Source organism: Macrobrachium rosenbergii, chromosome 4, assembly GCF_040412425.1.
Source record: "Macrobrachium rosenbergii isolate ZJJX-2024 chromosome 4, ASM4041242v1, whole genome shotgun sequence".
NCBI lineage: Eukaryota > Metazoa > Arthropoda > Malacostraca > Decapoda > Palaemonidae > Macrobrachium > Macrobrachium rosenbergii.
In genome coordinates, this window is record NC_089744.1 from 59,854,099 (window position 1) to 59,875,111 (window position 21,013).

A 21,013-nucleotide genomic window follows, 5' to 3' on the forward strand; every position below is an offset into this window, starting at 1 on the left:
TTGTCATAAATGCTTTGCCAGTCCACAGAATGGCTATGATGACTCAGAATGACTTTCGGTAGACTAGGTTATAATAAAGATTGCCTATTAATAACAATAATAATTAAGTGACTGATATTGATGATGATGTACTTAACTCGTTCCCGAAAAAAATTAATTTGCTTAAGAACCGTCTTGAGTTTTCATCACATAATACACAACTATTTAGTGAAAAAATAAACCTGAAAAAAGCTAAAGTAACATCAGTACTAGATAGAAAAGCAAATAAACTACGGAAGACCAGATCAGCAATTGAACTACAACACTAACTGTATGCTTTAAGAAATGAAAACAAAAAAAAAAACAGTTTTTGGAAATCATCCAAGAAGCCGAGCCTCCAGAGCCATGAAATCACCGAGTAGCGACGTTTATGGTAAAACTAAGAACTCAATAAACTTAGCAGAGGGAACTACATTTATAGTAACACAAAATGACTGAGGTGTCATACTGTACAGGTAAATTCCTCGCCTCATAAATTTCACAGACTACTTGCCGCAAATTTACCTGCGACAATGCACGGATTCAAGGCGTTTCTCTAACGACGCCCATCTGCAGCATCCAGTCTCTCTCTCTCTCTCTCTCTCTCTCTCTCTCTCTCTCTCTCTCTCTCTCTCTCTCTCTCTCTCTCTGATTTAATCAAAGAAAACTGCTGTTAAAGCACAACATAACATTATCATATTTATCAAGAAACGCTTCGCATTATTACGCACGGAATAAAACAAGTAAAAAACGCGCCGAAGTTTCTTTTGCGCAATCGATTTTTCTGTACAGCAGCTACAGCGTATATTCAAGGTCACCGAAAACAGATCTATCTTTCGGTGGTCTCGGTACATGGCCCGGTGGTGGCCTACCCTATATCGTTGCCAGAAGCACGAGCATGGCTAACTTTAACCTTAAATAAAATAAAAACTACCGAGACTAGAGGACTGCAATTTGGTATGTTTGATGACTGGAGGGTGGATGATCAACATACCAATTTGCAGCCCTCTAGCTTCGGTAGTTTTTAAGAACTGAGGGCGGACAGGAAAAAGTGCGGACGGACAGACAAAGCCGACACAATAGTTTTCTTTCGCAGATAATAAAAACACATTCACAGATATTTTTTCCCTTTGGGAAGAGTCCTCTGCTATTTTAGCCACTGACTTAGAGGAAGACAATACAAAGCGTGACTAAGGGAAACGCAGAAGTTATTGGGTCGTGTGTATGTTTCTTGCACACCATTCATAGTACTGGCATTACAAACTCTCTCTCTCTCTCTCTCTCTCTCTCTCTCTCTCTCTCTCTCTCTCTCTCTCTCTCTCAGCGTCTTCATGATAAGTATAAAGTGGCTCTACAATTTAGATAGCTTGAGATCCCGGGGAGAAAGGAAGGGATCTAAGCCCGTTTCATGATACAGCCAGTGAATTGTGTATCTTGTGGTTAATCGACAGTAGTGGGTCGCAGCCACAACTAAGGCGAGAGAGAGAGAGAGAGAGAGAGAGAGATAGAGAGATGTAACAGGTGTGAATGGTAAACGCTCTGTGATAAACGCTCTGTACAAGCACACCTCCATCCGGGATGAAACCATTCATCCAAATCTATGCAGTTCTCATATTTAATAGATTTTCATATAAGCAGTGTAAATCGCGAACTTCTCTAATCGCAATGAGATAAACAGATAAGTAGTTTTAATAACAGTTTGCGTATTTTATTTTTATTTTCATCATTTCATTCAGTAATTTTAATCGCATGTGGTTAGACTCCACAAGAACCCTCGCCAACTTGCAAACGAGCAGTGGAAATTACGTGGCATCTCTAAATGCACTGTACGCGTACCGGTGTGGAAAATGTTACGCACCAACGTACATGAATTGCTCGCAATCATGCCGAGGCTCCAAGCACACGTTTCGATGCATCATCAACGAAAAAGAAGGAAGAGAATCGGGTGTAGGGGAGGGAATGGAGGGAAGTCAAGCAGGGAAAGCGTGTGGGCTTGGGGAGCCATTAAGAGGAATTCTCCTTAGCTTATCGTTCATCATCAGTTATTTATCGTTCTTCATCTCTACCTTGAATGGATGTAACAAATTCATTATAACGATATACAGTAACGATGCGTAAGAAGTCTTGTAAACTTTTTACGCAGCTGGGTTCCATTGACCTTTTTGTGGCAGAATTAGTAATAAGTGGAAGAAGAGAATTAACTCCTATTTCCCAGCTGGAGAGGTTTCGGGTCATTTCTTCCCCCCTAAAGAGCACAGAGGATAAACAAGCAGTAATTAAGGAATAACACTCATTACAGAATTATCCCTGCGGCCGCTCTCACGCTTTTGTTAAGTGTGAATGAACCCAAAGGGCGAGGTGTGGAAAGCCATTAACATCCGTCAATTGAAGGATTAGTTCTGCTTCTAATGTACGGGTTTCTTTATTTCTAAATGTAGATTTGTGATGTTTGATACGTTGATTTTCATCTCATAAGATACGATAACTTTTGACATTATAAGTAACTCAAATCGTTAACCCCTGACTGTAGGAACAATTACTATGGGCTTAATCCTGTATCTATTTCATATTACATAATTCATGAATAAGGGCACTGAAGATTGTTTTAAAAACACGAAATATTCACTCCCAATTTAACAATGTGACATCCATGATACGGAAATTAATCTATCAATAAGAAAACAGAACACACACACGCACACACACATACACACACCTTTTGGAATCATTTTTTAATTTATATTCAAATCAGTAAAACAAATCACATTAGTAATAATGATCACAGGTAGAATATTTACAGTTGCTCTTACAAGAACGGACAACTAAAACACCAACGAGAATTACGTCAAAACAAACAAACAAAGCAAAGTCTGTACACAATTACCGAGTTTCTATAAAGCCGGTTTGTTTAGCAGTGGGTCAGGGAGGCAGTTACCGACGAATACCGACAGAAAGTGACTTACATTTGTTTTTGTGTGCTTTTTTTGGTTTTCTTTTGCCAATAAATTCATTTTTTTTTTTTTTACCTAATAAAAGCTTTTGGCAGGACACGCCTTTCTTTGCGTATTAGTATTATAATAGTTATCATTGCGTAAGAGATGAAATTAAAAAGTATTTATTAGATATCCCTAATGCAAGAGAAAGACAACAAAGCCGATCTGTTTGTGTTAATAAGAATACGCTTACACATGATGCTTTGAATTTCTGGCAAACGCACATACATTTGGTAGCATGTGATATCTATGCTCCAAATTCCTGTGAACATGTACTTACATGCGCACGTATATATATATATATATATATATATATATATATATATATATATATATATATATATATATATATATATATGTGTGTGTGTGTGTGTGTGTGCGTGTGTATAATGTTTTGTTATAAGTATGAAGATTGACAGCGAAATAATTGGCGTGATTAACTGAATATTTAGAGACTGAATGCAAGAACCTGTTCCTGAATCGTGTCTACTAATCTCGGGAATGTCAACAGGAAATTTCTAGAATAAACAAATTTCTTGAACAGACTCCCATTTGAAGAGTAATGGAAGAATGGCATGACCTTTTCACATGTACCAGTAAGTACATGGTAAAATAAAAACCTGCTGCAGTCTACTTAAGAATTCTACACAGTTGTGTCATTTGCCCGTAACAGTCTACGACAATCTACTTTCAATTCTTCTCAGCAGGGACTTTCATCTACTTTTATGGTCCCAGTGTCGTGCCGGGGTGCTCTTTTTAATCTTTGTCCTTTTACCTAGCAAAGCTTCTTCTTAACAACGCTCCAGATTTGAAGGCAGTGAAGAAATCATTTTTAAAACTGAGCAGGAAGGGTTAGGAGAATAAGAGGCTTTGCCTAGAACGCTCTTTCGCCACTCAAGACTTTTCCACAACATTCCCAAGCTTTTTTTAAAGCTCCAATTTACGACTAATTTTTTCCATAAGTATTCAGAGAATAACCTTCCCAAATTAACAAAACTCACAAGATATGCTTACGAAACCACAAAAGAACCAAACATATTAAAACGCCACGAGTGCTGGGGAAAATATCAAAGGATGCCACCAACGAGGGACGAGGGAGAAAAAGTGTGCCCTACTCCACAAAATCCTTAAGTCCTGCCACGTGACACCAATGCCTCGCCCACATCCCCTTCTCGACATTCCTGTGTTGTAAGACTGTGAAAACAAGTCAGATGCTTGAGAAAGGTGGCTCCTGTATCTTGGCACTATCGATAGCAAAAGACAAACCATGAAGAGGCTAAATGAGATTTTTATGGCCCTTTCTTTTTACATTGAATAAGAGAACCCTTTAGACCTATAGCTACTATTGCCCTCAGAATCATATGAAAGTTACTCTTTTACCCTAAACTGGAGTTACAGTAGACATGACGTCCTCTTCCTTCGCTCTAGGACTGTTAGATTTGTCCATACCCACTGTCTCTAAAAAAGAAAAAGTCATGAAGTATACCATAACTATACTGTAGATGATCTTGTCTTTAAACGAAAGTCCTTCACTACTGTGCCTTCCTCAGTAATATTCTCATGGCCCCAGTCCTTGGGCATCGAACTTCGCAATATTTTACTTCTTGCCTCAGATATCAACTTTGAGTGTTTGGATATTTGGTTGCTGTTTCTGTCGTTATGACAAATAATCTAAACCGAATCATCGAGGTTAATACAAAGGTCGTCCTATGAGACAAGCAGGTATGCTTCTGGATTTCGTGCAATGTGTTTGAGCATATATTTCCAGGCATACTAATTCGTTGACAATTTTCTACGAGGTGAGCGTCTAAGAGAAGTTTCCGTTGATCACATTCATTAAAGAGCACGCACTAAGCTAACAGAAACTGGAACACCGTCAATTCAAATCTTATTTGTTTGCACGAGGACAACGGCAAAGAGACTGAAATTACAAAGATCAGCTGACTAGAGTTATCGGTCGGGATATGGAAATGGTCGTACAGTTAATGAGGCAATAATCACCGAGTTTGATCTAACCAAAATACATTCGACACCAATCATGCATCGTACTTGTTTTCATGCAGAATATAATGGTGCTCTTATATATCACTGAAACTAACCAGGAAAACTCGGGTACTGGCAGTGTTTTACCTGCAAACAAAAAGGTTTATGCAAGTCCATGAATTTGGTAAAAGACTAATTCATGATTTTTCAAATTCTTCGTTTGTATATACTTACACTAGTTAAAAGAAACTTGCTGGCTACAGCAAAAGAAATATCAGTCGATGGATTTTACAAATTTGCCAGATAAAAACTAATCTTACGATATGCCCCAGGACCACCTTGCCACTCAGTTACCGGACAACGTTAGAACTGACAAGAGACCTTGAACTTTATGCATCATCTGGAGATTTGAAAAAGTAAGGTTTCTTTTACAAAGGTGGGAGGGTGTCAGCAGGCTAACACCGTATCAGAGACGAGAGAAGATTGTCAGACGAAAAGTATCATGTATAGATTCGAAAGAAGCAAGTTCTTTGTCTGTGAAAAAAAAAAAAAACATTATGCTCACAGCGACAACTACATTTATCATTATTTCTGTCATTAGCACAGACAAGCAACCTATAACTAGTAAGCAAATAGTTCCCTCCCCACTACGCACAGTTCCTGGTGAGACAATCATTTTCTATGCGGCCCATCACCCGAACTCCGACTCTGCAGAACAATAATACTGATGAATCTTTAATGATATTTTGGGTAGGAAAACAACGGCCCGGCCATATCAATTAGCAGCGTGCAGATCTACTTCAATCTGGAGGCAGATGAAACCAGTTAAAACAAACTTTTCTTTTTAGGCTGGAGCGTTGCGTCCACAGTTCGTCGTACGTGATGCTACTGTACGAAGCGGTCATTTCTTCATTTCTTTTTGTGTTTAAATGAATAATCATAAAAGATACTATATCATTATGATTATTTTTCCTTCCTAAGTATTCTTAAACACGTTATAAGAGCATGAATAAATGTATTTCCCTTTGTTTATGAGATATACTAAATTTATTGTAAATTAACGAAACACATTATAGATACTTGCAGCATCCAGACATATAAACATTCATAGTTATATTTAAACTTTTATATATATATATATATATATATATATATATATATATATATATATATATGTATATATATATGTATATATATATATATATATATATATATATATATATATATATATATATATATATATATATATATACCAGGTGTTTCGAAATTAGAGCCCCCTCCACAGAACACATGGAAAGTTATGACGTTTTCTGCTATAGCCTATCTCCAAGTATATTATTTTAAGTTTCTATTAAGCTGTTTTTCATTTTACATTTCATGTATTTTCAGACTGAGTGATGGAGTTAGATACAGCCATAGCTAACGACTCGGAGGAAATCAGATGGATTGACCAAATCCGGGCAATAACCTTCAGAGAGGCCAGGGATGCTGGCGCATCCTTCATTTCACGTTCTTGGATAGCTAACTACGTTAAAAGAGATGAATCCTTTGTTAAAAGAAACTGGAACAAAAATCCATATGTCTGTCATCGCAAAAAGAGTGAGAATCTTGGAAGGCCTGAAGTCCTTTCTCAGGAGTCAAAAGACATCATAGCTGAGGCAGTGGGTAGACCAAGAAAGTCTTTGTGTAAATTGGCGCTTGAACTAAAAACAAAAAGGGGAAAGAAGAGAAGTTATAGTGCTGTATATCGTGAGTTGAAAAAATCTGGTATCAAGCCATTTCATGTTATCAGCAAGCCCAACATCACTCAGCAACAGAGAGAAGACCGTGCATGGTTTTGTGGTTCATTTCTTAAAGATTGGGATCAAGCTGACTTTCTCCATGTTGCCGCATCAGATAAATTCTTCATTTACACAGTCAGAAAGCCAAATCATAAAAATGACATCATTTGGGCTGCAAAGTTGGATGATATCAGCGATGACGTGCGCTATCGCCAAGTTGTGAAATTTCCTGAATGTTTGGGAATTTTTCTCTATTTCACAGCCAAAAGGTTAATGTGGATCATCAAAGAAAAGGACAGTCATGGAATGGCGAATACTTCAGAGAAACTGTGCTTACTGATGGAGTATTTCCTTTCCTCAAAGATCCTGAAAATGTGTTATCTGTTGAAGAAGTCACATTTTTGCATGATAAGGCACCATATTTCAAGGCCCTTCAGACACAGGAGCTGCTTTGAAACAGTGGTATCGATTTCTTCTTGTCAAATGAATTTCCAGGTAGCTCCCCTGACCTTAATGTGTGTGAAAGTATTGGTAGTATCTTAAAGGATTGTGATGAAGCACGCACAGTGAACTATGATGGTATACCAAGCCTCGACGACCTGCGAAGAGAGGTGACCAAAGTGCTCAGGGAAATGGAGTTTGAGTCTCAGCTTTTTTGTAATTTGCTGAAATCATACCCCTCAAGAATGCAGGCTGTGGTACAGGCAGATGGAGGCCACACAAAAATATTAAATACTCAGAGAGAAACTTAAATAAATGCTTGTTCTGAATTACTTTTGTTTTTGTCTATATCAATTTTAGTTTATGCTGTAGAGGAGGGGCCTCTAATTTGAAACACCCTGTACATATATATATATATATATATATATATATATATATATATATATATATATATATATATATATATATATATATATATACATATATTTATTTATTTATTTATTTATTTATATACATATACATATATATGTATATGTATACTGTATATACTTGAGCGTACATATATATGCGTATACATGTATTTCGAATGCAATGAACTTAAATTTCAGACAAAATTAGATTTACAAGAGCAGCTTCAAAGATAGTACAAACAACTCATATCACTTATCGGCCCAAAAAGTCTGAAAACTGAAAGAGCCATTAGAAAACGCCAGCAACAAATACAGCATTGAAAAAGGTCGTACAACACCTGTTGCTTCTAAGGAAGATTAAAGCTACCGATAATTAGTTGAATATCAAAAAAGACCAGAAAAACGAACACCTGAATTAAAGATTAACAATTAGCAGTGTTTTCTAACAGCAGCATGCTGATAAAAAATAAAGCCTGAGCCAAGTGAAGCACAAAACATGCCGGGAGGAATAATTACTACAAAAGATCAGATGTTGCCAATCCCAAATCACCTGTAATGTTGTCATCTTCGCATGACTGAAGGCAAAACGACTACGTATTGGAAACAACTGCAGCTCTGCCCTTTCAAGAACGATCTGAGCACGAAGGTCAAATAGCGTTTGTAGTGACACGATGACTCATCTCAGCTAAGTTGGGAGGGAAATGACTGCTGATATTTACGAGTTTTCGTATCCCACATATGTACAGGCATATATATATATATATATATATATATATATATATATATATATATATATATATATATATATATATATATATATTATATATATTATATATATATACTATATATTCATACTGAGCGCAGACAGACACTTGCAAAGCTTAACACAACATAGTTATAATATTTATTACAGTTAAATTATAATTTCTGTCAAGATGTTCCTAATATAACTATGTAAATACATGATATTCTTAATTCTTACATAATAAATTACTCTTCTTATATAATTCAAGGTCTTCATTTGGTCAATATTCTATAAAATGTAATCAGTTCCACAAAATTAATGCCCCAAAACATTATATATCTACGGAAAACATTTGTGATCACGACTATTTCTTCAAGAAAACTTAATTGAAAAATAAAAGGGGACTTATCTGATCGGTCGAGGAGAATTCACTCCACGAGTAAACCCGAGTGATGATGATGAAAATGGCGATGATAGTAATAATCAAACAAAGGATAAGAAAATGAAACTAATTCTATGGGACAAAAATTAGCATGTCTTCTACTCGATTCCAATATTACCATTGTCCGGAGAAGGAAATTAAATCCCAAAGTTGTCACGGATGGTAACGAAGGCGCAAAATTTACATTCAGTAGAAACTCCAGCACGGCGACAGCTATTGTGCGTAACACACAATACGCATTCTGTAAACCGAGGTTAATGGGATCATACACTATATATTCATGACGTCACTCATCCACACCACTGAATTCCAAGGACTTTTTTTCTCACTGTTCTCAGGTCCCACAAAGGTGGGAATTTTTGTCATACTGGGCTACATAACCTAAATATATATATATATATATATATATATATATATATATATATATATATATATATATATATATATATATATATATATATATATGTGTGTGTGTGTGTGTGTGTGTGTGTGTGTGTGTATTTGTGTGTGTGTATTTGCGCTAGCGCACGCTCTTTAACATTATACGTTAATGAACAATAGGAAACGTCCATGATGGTATAATACATCGCATCTGTGTAAACAACCTTCGATAGGTGTCACACACACGAATTATTTTCCTCCTTTTTTCCACCACTGCACTAGCATAACAAACCCCCAACCGCCCCCCTCCCTGGAGAGGAACCCTCCTGATGATGCTGGGCGCTGGAATTCGTTCACTGTTCATTTGCACATTATTATTGCAGCACTGCTTTTCGCAGGAGGCGTAAGGGCGTCTGTCAGCCGCATTCTCGGACAAAGACACATCCACTGCGTGTTTCCACTGACATTACCCTCTGCATAACACGGAGAGGGGAACCACCCTCCACCCATCCGGTAATGCGAGAATGGGCTTGGTCACCAGCTCTGCTCACTAAACACGATCTTTTGACGCTTTTTTGTCCTGGAATTTTTTCATACGCCACAACAAAGCGCTGCCTTTGCGTGCAGGATCAAATCAGATGGCGATCCACGCGCTCGATGCGTTTAAGTCACCGAAAATCACATTTTAAATTCGTCTAGGAAGTTTTAGCAGGTTTCGTTTCTAAAAGAGAAAACAGGTAAACTTGAAGCCTTACGCTGGCCCACACACCCACCTCTTCACTGGTGTCTACCTGAGAGAATTTTGGGGAGTGGCAGCTCGCCAAGAAAGAACTTAAGCCAACGTGAGCCAGGACATAAGTTTCAAAGTTTCACATGAGCTTCTCACATTTTCTGAGGGACCCTGTAAATTTTCCTAGTCTTTTGCAAGAAATTGATTAAAAGTCGCATCTTAGAAAGAAAACTCTGGGAAACCAAGCGAAAGACTTACCTAAATAGAAGCGAGTTAAGGACGTTTGGGTGGTAAGGGCGCGAGGATTTGACTGGTGTTTGTAGTAGACAGAGAGGGTCTCAGCATACTACCCTGCTTTCTGCCGCACCTCACCTTAGCGCCGAGTTACCTGGGGAAGGATTGCCACTTCTCGCCAGATCAAATGTCTTAAGATGATTTCTTTTCTTTTTATTACGCGCGTTTCTCTCTACAAAGTTAATTGTCAGGCAGCCGTGGTGGAATTCAAATTAATAATTTTCCGGGAAAACCTTTGGGTTTTGAGTCTAAAACAAGAGTATATAACAGCCATGTTTATTTCAACAACGTCCTGCACATTAGAATGTGTTCCTCACGTAAGAAGTGGTAGCGTGTGAGATTGTCCAGGCCGGAAGTTGCCAAACGTTCGTTGTTGATCACAAAAACGACATTTCTTGGCTTCGGACACATTTCTTCCAAGCAAACCCGTGGTATTTGAAGCGGAAAATTTTCAGTCCAAACACAGAAAGTTAAAATCAACGAACCTGCAAAGGCTCTCCCCAAACAACTGAATTTGCAATAAGGTATCCAGCATCATTGCACATCTTCGAACAGCTATGAACCCAATTGCTGTCAGACGGGGCTGTTGCTTTACGAGAAATCACACACTTTACAAGAAAAGGAAAAATATATAGCAATCAAAGTACACTACAAAAAAATCTTCATCGTTGATTTTCTCCATAATAAACCACTAGGTACAATATTCTGTGATGTCTGATCGTAGTCAGTAGGAAGAACGTAGGCAAAACAAAGCAGCACCTTCTATTATACAGGTGTGTGAGGGCGTTGGGTAGATGACGTCACGCTGACCAGTAAGAGATTCGACAGATTTAAAGATCGAAGGGAAGGATGGGATGAGCGAAAAAAAGAAAGAGAAGATGACTTAAGAATGCAGGCGGCCAAGTGCTTTAATGGCATGCCTGCTTTCAGTTAAAGGGACAATGTGTTGCCTTTACCGCATTATTAATCAATACATATAAATATACAAGAGTACACATACGCGTACGTGCATATATATAATTGTTTGTGCGCGCGCATGTGTGTGTGTGTGTGTGTGAGCAGCAAACTACGAATAAGGAAGAAATGGAGGACGAACGGCCTTAAAGAACGCTAAGGTTCAACGGTTTTTGTCCATCCTAACAGACCTTTCAAGGAGTTCCTAGATAACGCCCTGGGAATAAAAAAAAACCTGAAGCTCCTGCTACTTCAAAGAAGAGGCATACAGTAAAAAAAAAGGAAAAGAATCTTTACATAAATATGCTCACAGATATAAAAATATTGGAATGTAATTACTGAAATAAATGTGTCAGAATTAAATATTTGCACGCATTAATAGATGTATGACAGCGTATAATCTATACTAAAAAAATTTATTATGATTTATTTGTATTTGCACTAATTTTGTTTGGCTGTTTTTTCATATCATCTCTTCAGTGCGCTATGAGTCTTATGAATAAATTATTACGTTTACATCTCCTAGTTTCTTACCGCCATTCTATTTTAATTCTAGTATTATATAACCAATCAACGAGTAGTTTCCAACTTTTCATATTGTCATCGGAACTGAATTGAAGATGCTCTGCGTTAGTTTTATATTTTTAATAAAACAGGATTAAATAGATAAAAAAAAGTTTTACAATGTCCACTTATCCTCTCGAGAAAGCTCGCGAAACCTTTTGTAACCCAGGGAATTGTTACATTAAACGAAAGGTGTATACCAACGCAATGCTACTTTCCATTGAAACTGGGACAAGCATTCGGCAGATAACGCAATGGAGAATCAATAGTATATTTGTAACATTGACCAAATAGCTTTGATAACAAGTCAAGATGGATATCATGAAGATTTATTTTGGTGTTGCGTTTTATGAAATGTACACAGTTTACGGCACTCGGTACCCTTGATAAAAGTTTTAAGATTTTTGGAGAGCCAAATGACAGTGGTCGAGGAGAGTCTGATAAAGTACATAGCACTTTAATAAGGTATATGCCTTGTTTTCTGCATTGTTTTACTCTTTCCTTTATTGGCCTCTTGTTTACTTTCCCTTTTTGGAGTGCAGCTTCTGCCTTGTAGTTCCAAGTACGACCAATGCTTCAACATTGCTTTCTAGATATTATAAGGTGTTTGTCCTTTATTTTCTCTTTGCATGTTTTTGTTTGGTCCATGTTTAGTGTATATATATATATATATATATATATATATATATATATATATATATATATATATATATATATATATATATATATATATATATATATGTACTGTGTGTTTCGAAATTAGAGGCCCCCTTTCCACAGAACAAATGGAAAGTTATGAAGTTCTCTGCTATAGCCTATCTCCAAGTACATTATTTTAAGTTTCTATTGAGCTGTTTTTCATTTTACATTTCATGTATTTTCAGACTGAGTGACAGAGTTAGATATAGCCATGGCTAACGGCTCGGAGGAAATCAGATGGATTGACCAAATCTGGGCTATAACCTTCAGAGAGGCCAGGGATGCTGGCGCATCCTTCATTTCACGTTCCTGGGTAGCTAACTACATTAAAAGAGATGAATCCTCTGTTTAAAGAAACTGGAACAAAAATCCATATGACTGTCATTGCGAAAAGAGTGAGAATCTTGGAAAGCCTGAAGTTCTTTCTCAGGAGTCAAAAGACATCATAGCTGAGGCAGTGGGTAGACCAAGACAGTCTTTACATAAATTGGCGCTTGAACTAGAAACAAAAAGGGGAAAGAAGAGAAGTTATAGTGCTGTACGTCGTGAGTTGAAAAAATCTGGTATCAAGCCGTTTCATGTTATCAGCAAGCCCAACATCACTCAGCAACAGAGAGAAGACCGTGCATGGTTTTGTGGTTCATTTCTTAAAGACTGGGATCAAGCTGACTTTCTCCATGTTGCCGCATCAGATAAATTCTTCATTTACACAGTCATGAAGCCAAATCATAAAATTGACATCATTTGGGCTGCAAAATTGGATGATATCAGTGATGACGTGCGCTATCGCCAAGTTGTGAAATTTCCTGAATGTTTGGGAATTTTTCTCCGTTTCACAGCCAAACGCTTAATGTGGGTCATCAAAGAAAAAGGACAGTCATGGAATGGTGAATACTTCAGAGAAACTGTGCTTACTGATGGAGTATTTCCTTTCCTCAAAGATCCTGAAAATGTGTTATCTGTTGAAGAAGTCACATTTTTGCATGATAAGGCACCATGTTTCAAGGCTCTTCAGACACAGAAGCTGCTTCGAAACAGTGGTATCGATTTTTTCTCGTCAAGTGAATTTCAGGTAGCTCCCTGACCTTAATGTGTGTGAAAACATTGGCAGTATCTTAAAGGATCGTGTTGAAGAGCACACAGTGAACTATTATGGTATACCAAGCCTCGACGACCTGTGAACAGAGGTGACCAAAGTGCTCAGGGAAATGGAGTTTGAGTCTCAGCTTTTTTGCGTTTTGCTGAAATCATACCCCTCAAGAATGCAGGCTGTGGTACAGGCAGATGGAGGCCACACAAAATATTAAATACTCAGAGAGAAACTTAAATAAATACCTGTTCTGAATTACTTTTGTTTTTGTCCATATCAATTTTAGTTTACGCTGTAGAGGGGGCGGGGGCTCTAATTTCGAAACACCCTGTATAAATATGTATGTATATATATATATATATATATATATATATATATATATATATATATATATATATATATGGGTGTGTATGTGTTTGTTTATTTGCGCGGGTGCTTGTAGCATCAGCTGAGGTTAAAACAGTTTATGATAATGACCATTTCTTTGGTAATATTTATACTAATATGGCAATCTTATTGTATATTTTTTCTTTTTATTTCATGTAATCCTAAAGCATATTACATAGATTTTACTTGCAGTATACGTTATGGACACTATCTTTGCGAATATGCATATAATACTTAACAAGGTGCAATCAGTGACGGTGGGCGCCTTGGCTAAGCGTTAGAGCACTCAACTTACGTCTGCTAGGTCCATTGATTGGTCTCGCCCTACAGCCCATCTGTCTACCCTCCTGTAATGGATATCAGCATCGCTGAGGTCAAGAAAAAGGGCGTAGGGATAGTGTTCCGGACGAAGTCCACTTGTTGTTCCCCGCAGCGTGTATTCCTTACATGTTTGTTTTAATAGTTGTCAGTAATCTTATCATCTTAAGTTGAAGAAAAGGTAAGTTGGGTATTAAAGGTATAAAGGCCTTTGTTAGGAGAAATGAATGGCTGTACAGAAAGCTTTCTTTCTAGCCAGTGTAGATGACAGTGAAAATCACCTTTTCACTTAAAATACATACACTCAGAACTCTCCAATAATATGTGAATACAATATCTCTGTCTCATACCAGTATTGTCAGTTTCGCATCATGAACGTTGAGGATGCGTAAAAATCGAAAAATGAACGACGTAAACACGCGCGAGGTACATAACGCACGCAATAAAGAACAGCAGCCGTGTAGTGGTACTTTGACCGTGAACGTTGAACCAGTACTACAACAATCAGTCAGTGGAACTTCAGACAAATGGGAAACTGCTGAAATGTTTTTCGTAGATCCAAAACAAAAGGAAATTATGTTTTTTTATTCAGGTTGTGACTAGTTTAGCACTACAAATAAAAAATTAAACGATGTGCGCATGAGAACACACAAATCAATAAATGAATGTGTGTAATATATATGTGTATATATATATATTATATATATATGTATATATATACATATACATATATATATATATATATATATATATATATATATATATATATATATATATATATATGTAGAATCTACTGGTCACTTTTACCAGACACATATGTAATTCTAATAGCCACAATGCCTCCTAACTTCTCGAAGAATTCGAGAAGTTAAGAGGGCATTGTGGCTATCAAATTACACACACACACATATATATATATATATATATATATATATATATATATATATATATATATATATATATATATATATATATATATATATATATATATATATATATATATATATATATGCACTATACTTATAAGAATTGTCTCCCGAAGGTGTCTGCAGTTCGTCTTCGATCAGGATTCTACCCTGGACCATTTTGCTTGATAAACGGGAGTGGATACTGTTCATACGTACCACCACACTCACACACACACACAGAAACATGTTTTGGTCATATGCAGCAGCCATATTCCTATTTTACTGAACTGTTCTCATTTCGATTTTTCAAACTTATTTTTCCTTTTTTTCTAGGGGTGGCTGGAGGCTGGATACATTTACCTCTCCACGTCTTGAATCCGAATGGGGAATACACGAATAGACTGTTTCCCCTCATGTTGAGATTCGAATCGGCCATAAGAAGGTAAGTGACTGCAATCATATTAATAATAAATGATCGATAATCATCAATTTAAGGCAAGCTGTAAGTGGTTTATTGTCATGTTTAAAAACATTTTAAAAACAAAATGCCATTTCCGGTTATCTTCCGAACATTATCTTATCTCTCTCTCTCTCTCTCTCTCTCTCTCTCTCTCTCTCTCTCTCTCTCTCTCTCTCTCTCTCATCTGAGTGTTTTCTTAATGCAATTATTTCTCCAATTCCACAGTCCGCTCTGCACAAAGTAATAATGCATTAAACTGAAATGATAATTTAACACAATATCCTTTGAAGGAACAAAATTTACCTTGAAAATACTAACTTCAAGCAAAGAAGCCAGTAGCACTTGGGTACACGCGCACAAAAAAAGGCTAGTTGAGGCTATTCACACGAACAGCTAACTAAGAAAACAAATAAGATGATTTAAAAAGAGATAAAAAATTATCTACACCAAAAATCATGCTTCTGAGAGAAATTAATATTCTTCAGCCGAGGGGGGTGGGTGGCGATTGCCACATTCTTTTATCATTTTGTAGCTATTATCACAGATTAGATCAAAGCGATTCATCTTAAAGGTAATCTTAGGCTCAGAAAACTGAGAGAGAGAGAGAGAGAGAGAGAGAGTGTGTAAACAAAAATCAAAAAACCATTCTTACCCACCTTTAGGTTTTGCATGATAGGGGTAATGGTGAGTCATTTATTAAATTATGGATTTAGATTACATCACCCATCCTACTTGGAAAAACCTTCCGTCTTAGGTACCGGAATATATACTGTATGTTATATTATTATATATATATATATATATATATATATATATATATATATATATATATATATATATATATATATATATATATATATATAATATATATATATGTGTGTGTGTGTGTATGTATGTATGTATGTATGTATCTAATACTTTGGGTGTAAGTTATTCTGAAGGTGAATTCGATACTAATAGGTTATTTTATGCTTAATATTTGAAAGTATAAAAATGTCAAGGTCAAAATTAATCTAATATTATATATGCATGTATACTTTGTTATTATAATAAAAAAGAAATTTAGAAAATACCACGAAAAATCAATACTAATCCTAATTCATTGATTTGGGTACATTTGAATTTGACAATTCCTCAAGACGATGGTTTGAACACTTTGACGACCGAAGGCATCGAATTCCCCAGCTCATCCTCAAACCTAAACAGCTCTCAGCCCGAACCTGCATATAATTACTGCGATAAAACGCTGTGGTCGGCGGCATCCCTTAGGGCTGGCTTCTCGGTTTTCCTCTTTGCTTCCCAACCTTCGATGAAAACAGGTCTCACCCAGAAACCTAAATAAGACTCAGTTCCATCTCTCAGGTGCTGTTCATCGCTATTATACTTCTTATATATTGCCTAAATTATGTGAAGCTAATAACTTCGTTCAAAATAAGGTACTGTGATATGCTTTTGGCGAATGTTTGTTATAACTGGTGTTCAGTATTCTTATTGATATTCATCTCGTTGATTTCAGCCTTAATTACCAAATTATGATAGTTCTATAATTTTGACTGCAGAATAATTTCTTAATAAACCTAACGCTTTAACTTCGCCACACTTTCAGCAAAGACCAAAAGACATCATAATTCTCAAGAATCTCTTCAGAAATGAAGGTAATTTGGCTATTTCCCTTTCTAAAGTCACCACCTCCAACCAACTTCGCGGTTACCTCCAACGCAAGCACTTGCGAAAATAGAACGTCGGTCACCGTCACTTCTGGGGCTGTCATAAGAAAAAGTATTCAATATGGCAACCAGACAATCATGGTTCTTTTCCTTTCAAGAAATCATCTCCAAACAAATTTTTATCATTCATTTCAAAAAGTACTTACAAGACGTGAACTGCAGCTTGTTCGTGGCTTCTCCCTTCTAATGTAATAGATTTCTGTATTTTAATTTTTCTGGCTGTCAGAATTTAAAGGGGTGGATTAAAAGCACCCCTTGCAAAAGCCTGGTTACGCCCATGGTTCTCTTTCTCTCCCGCAACTGGTTCAAGAGACTCTGGACTACCCAGCATTTCCTGTTTCAGCCAAGGAAGCCAAACCGCAAACAGACCTCGAGGAGATTCGATTAAGTAATGTTTCCCCCGTCTCCGTGGTAAGCGTGTGCAAAAATGAGCGTGTTTATGTGTTTAAGCTAACAATGTTGAAGAAGAATACTTTTGTAAATCTCAATCATGTTTTTTTTTCTTTACTTGCTGATCTGTGTGCGTGTGCGTGTGCGTGCGCGCGCAAGGAGAGCAGTCCACGTTGTTATTGGCCTTAAATCACCAGGCGAAAATTAAAATTAACGTCAAATTGAAGAATATATCAGATAAGATGGAATCGACGATATGACTTTGGTACGTCTATTCAGGTCTATTGGAGATATTACGCTACTATATAAAAGTAATGCAACCAAAATCATGAAAATTCTAAGATTCTTGTAAAATTACTATACCTAGTTAGAAACTTACTGCCATGGCTTTATAAAATAAATAAATAAATAAATAAATAAAAACCAGTATAAGAATTTTCATATTCTCTCAGGAACGTATTGGTGGACTCTCGGCTCCTCAGGTATATGAGTCACCAAGAAGAGGACAAGAGAGAGAGGAAAGAGAATGGTGACGAGAAGAGGTACAAGGCTGGTGGTAAAAGGTGGAGGCAGAGAGGTGGAGGGACCGGAGAATTCCAAGGTCCCTCGGTAACAAGACAACTGCATTGCATCACAATATGTTACTATATTAACATGAAATGAATATTCTCTCTTTACCTCTCTCCCATATATATATATAGTATATATATATATATATATATATATATATATATATATATATATATATATATATATATATATATATATATATATATATATATATGTGTGTGTGTGTGTGTGTGTGTGTGTGTGTGTGTGTGTTTGTGTACATATGCGATGTTTTATAAAAAAATATAAGAAAATAATTACAATATAAGTAACTGTATAAAGATAATGCAGGAAAAGAATACCAATGAAGCTGCAGACAGTAGTAGCTCAAGATATCTACAGTAGAATGAAATGGATAAATCCAAATAAAGCATATAAGTAAAGTAAATCAAGAACCAGAATTCTTCATTGGCAAGTGAAGAACAAGAACAGTATTCATAAATATATGTAAAAACTTCATATTTGGTCATATTTCAAAGTCGATACTGCTATTTGATATGTACATTCTGTAATCATTCTGCTAAATGCCCCTTGAAAGTAGGCATAAAGAAACCCTCATAAAAAAGTACAGCGTAGCAGGAACAGAGTGGTAAATAATAAATAATAAAATGAAAGTCAATGAAGATAATTTGATGTAAGGAAGTACTGCTTGATCTGATTTAGCTAAGATAACTCAAAACGTACGTCATTTAAAATGTAACGCAATTATTTTGTTTCAAACAGACACCTAGAACAAATGGCTTGCTTAATGAACGGAAAAAATCGAAGTAATGCCAATGGATTGATTCATTTTGGCTTTCGTTATATTTCCAACTTTACCCTCCCAATGTCGGAAGGCTAGTAAACAATAAATGCAATATTTGGTGTCATGTATTTAAGAGATTCTTGGATCGTTTATTGTGCAAGGCCATTTTCTCTGTCAAGGCTCATACGGACAACGGAATCTCCTTTAACAAATCTAAACATCTCTGAATGTGTACGAATGGGATGCATCTCAATCCGTCCTGTCTTTCATTTTATTGACATCTTATACGAATAATCTGTGGCAAGTACCTCTTTACAAAACTATTACGTTTAGAAGATAAGGTCTCCAGTCCCTAGGATATATTTTGCTAATTCAAGTCTTCATTCAACAATGAAAGGTTTTTTTATTTTTCGTCTTTTGTTATTTGTTCTTATTTGTAAGCTCTTTATCTACAATACTGCTTGTTTACCATGGGATGTTAGTCTTCTGTTACTTCCATTATTCATTCCTCTTCGTTCTCTTTGCGTTCGACCTCTTCGTCACGAGCATATTAATCACCAGAGATGTGAGTTTTCATGCGTAGGTACCAAGTGCGTTTAGGTTGGTGACATCATCAGGCGCCTGTGTTCTGTCTGCTTGTTTCCAGATGTACCTAATATGAAATCGTTATTTATAGTTCCACAGTTTTAAACAAATGCAACGTTATAAGAGCCGATTATATCCACTTTTCAAATAACTTTTTTTTTTTCTTTAATCTAAAGCAGGGAAAGGCTGGTTATTGCTAGTGGCAATGGAACACGCTGAAGATACAATGGGGTGATTGAACTTGCGCAGCCCAACACTTTACTGAATGTCATGATGAAAGGTTTTCATGTTTTTCTACTCAGTTTGTCCTGCACTACCGTGTCTGATTGTTTCTTAACATGTGATTTGTCGACATTCATCACGACGAATAGTCATGAGGTTAAGAACCATCAACAACATCTAAGGTCACTGGGTCATTGCCTAACGTATTCATCATGAAAATACAAGAAAAAAAGCTTCTCCTCTGATCTATTAACATTAGATGCAACTCATTCATCTGAGGTACACGATCCTTGTACAGCCAGTCTTTCTCCATGAACTGCATCGCAAGTTTGTTGCATCCCACGACTGGTATTCTGTTCGAATTCGCTTGTATGGGTCTTATGCACTTACACAGATAGATGGATAGAATTAGACATTTTCCGTTAAAATCAGTTAAGCAGCCTCCTAGACTAAGTATCAGATTCCAGGTAACTTGTCAACACTAGTGCTAAGAAGGGATGGTCAGCTGTCATGAGGGTAATATCTTAGTCTAAACCAGTTGCTGAAAATCGAAAGGTAATAAGTCACCTACTCAGCTTGAAAAGCGCGCGCGCGCGCTGTGTATATGTATATATATATATATATATATATATATATATATATATATATATATATATATATATATATATATATATATATATATATATATATATATATATGTGTGTGTGTGTGTGTATATATGAATATGAATATACATATATAAATACACACACACATATATATATGTATATGTAAAATGTGTACTATATTTTCCTTCATAAAAGCAGAAAAACTAAAGTGCATATTCAGAGTACCATATAAATATGCTCACCAATATACAAAATGCTAAAGACGTTCACGGACATGCGCGCGTGTCTGCTGACAAAAAGAATCACAGCGTTCTAGAGACCCTCAACGGTCTAGAACCTAAAACTCTTTCCTTTAATCCAAGGATACGTAGATTTTAGTTCGGTCAAGGACTGATGTTATAGGAAAACTTTCCACCATGAAAGTCTTTCTGGAATTACGTAATATCTCCGGTAGTTCGTTGGAGGTTATATGTTTAAGACTGCAAATGCCAGACTCACAAAAATGGGCGGAAATGCAGTTTTAGCCAAT

The 21,013-nt window shown here is 36.4% G+C and overlaps 2 protein-coding genes across 12 annotated transcripts in view; one reads left to right on the forward strand and one right to left on the reverse strand.

The window, feature by feature from the left end:
• LOC136835035 (T-complex protein 1 subunit gamma-like) overlaps window positions 1–21,013 on the forward strand; it is a 772,440-nt gene that overhangs the window by 494,887 nt on the left and 256,540 nt on the right. For both annotated transcript variants that reach the window (XM_067098148.1, XM_067098157.1), the window contains one exon: window positions 15,472–15,580. The gene's annotated coding sequence lies outside the window, so the exon portion shown is untranslated. The remainder of the gene's footprint in view (window positions 1–15,471; window positions 15,581–21,013) is intronic.
• vari (MAGUK p55 subfamily member vari) overlaps window positions 1–21,013 on the reverse strand; it is a 197,224-nt gene that overhangs the window by 53,605 nt on the left and 122,606 nt on the right. Inside the window, exon 1 of one of the 10 annotated variants that reach the window (XM_067098074.1) lies at window positions 9,950–9,976. The exons of the other annotated variants lie outside the window; for them this stretch is intronic. The gene's annotated coding sequence lies outside the window, so the exon portion shown is untranslated. Of the gene's footprint in view, window positions 1–9,949; window positions 9,977–21,013 lie in introns of those variants that run through there. 10 annotated transcript variants of the gene reach the window in all.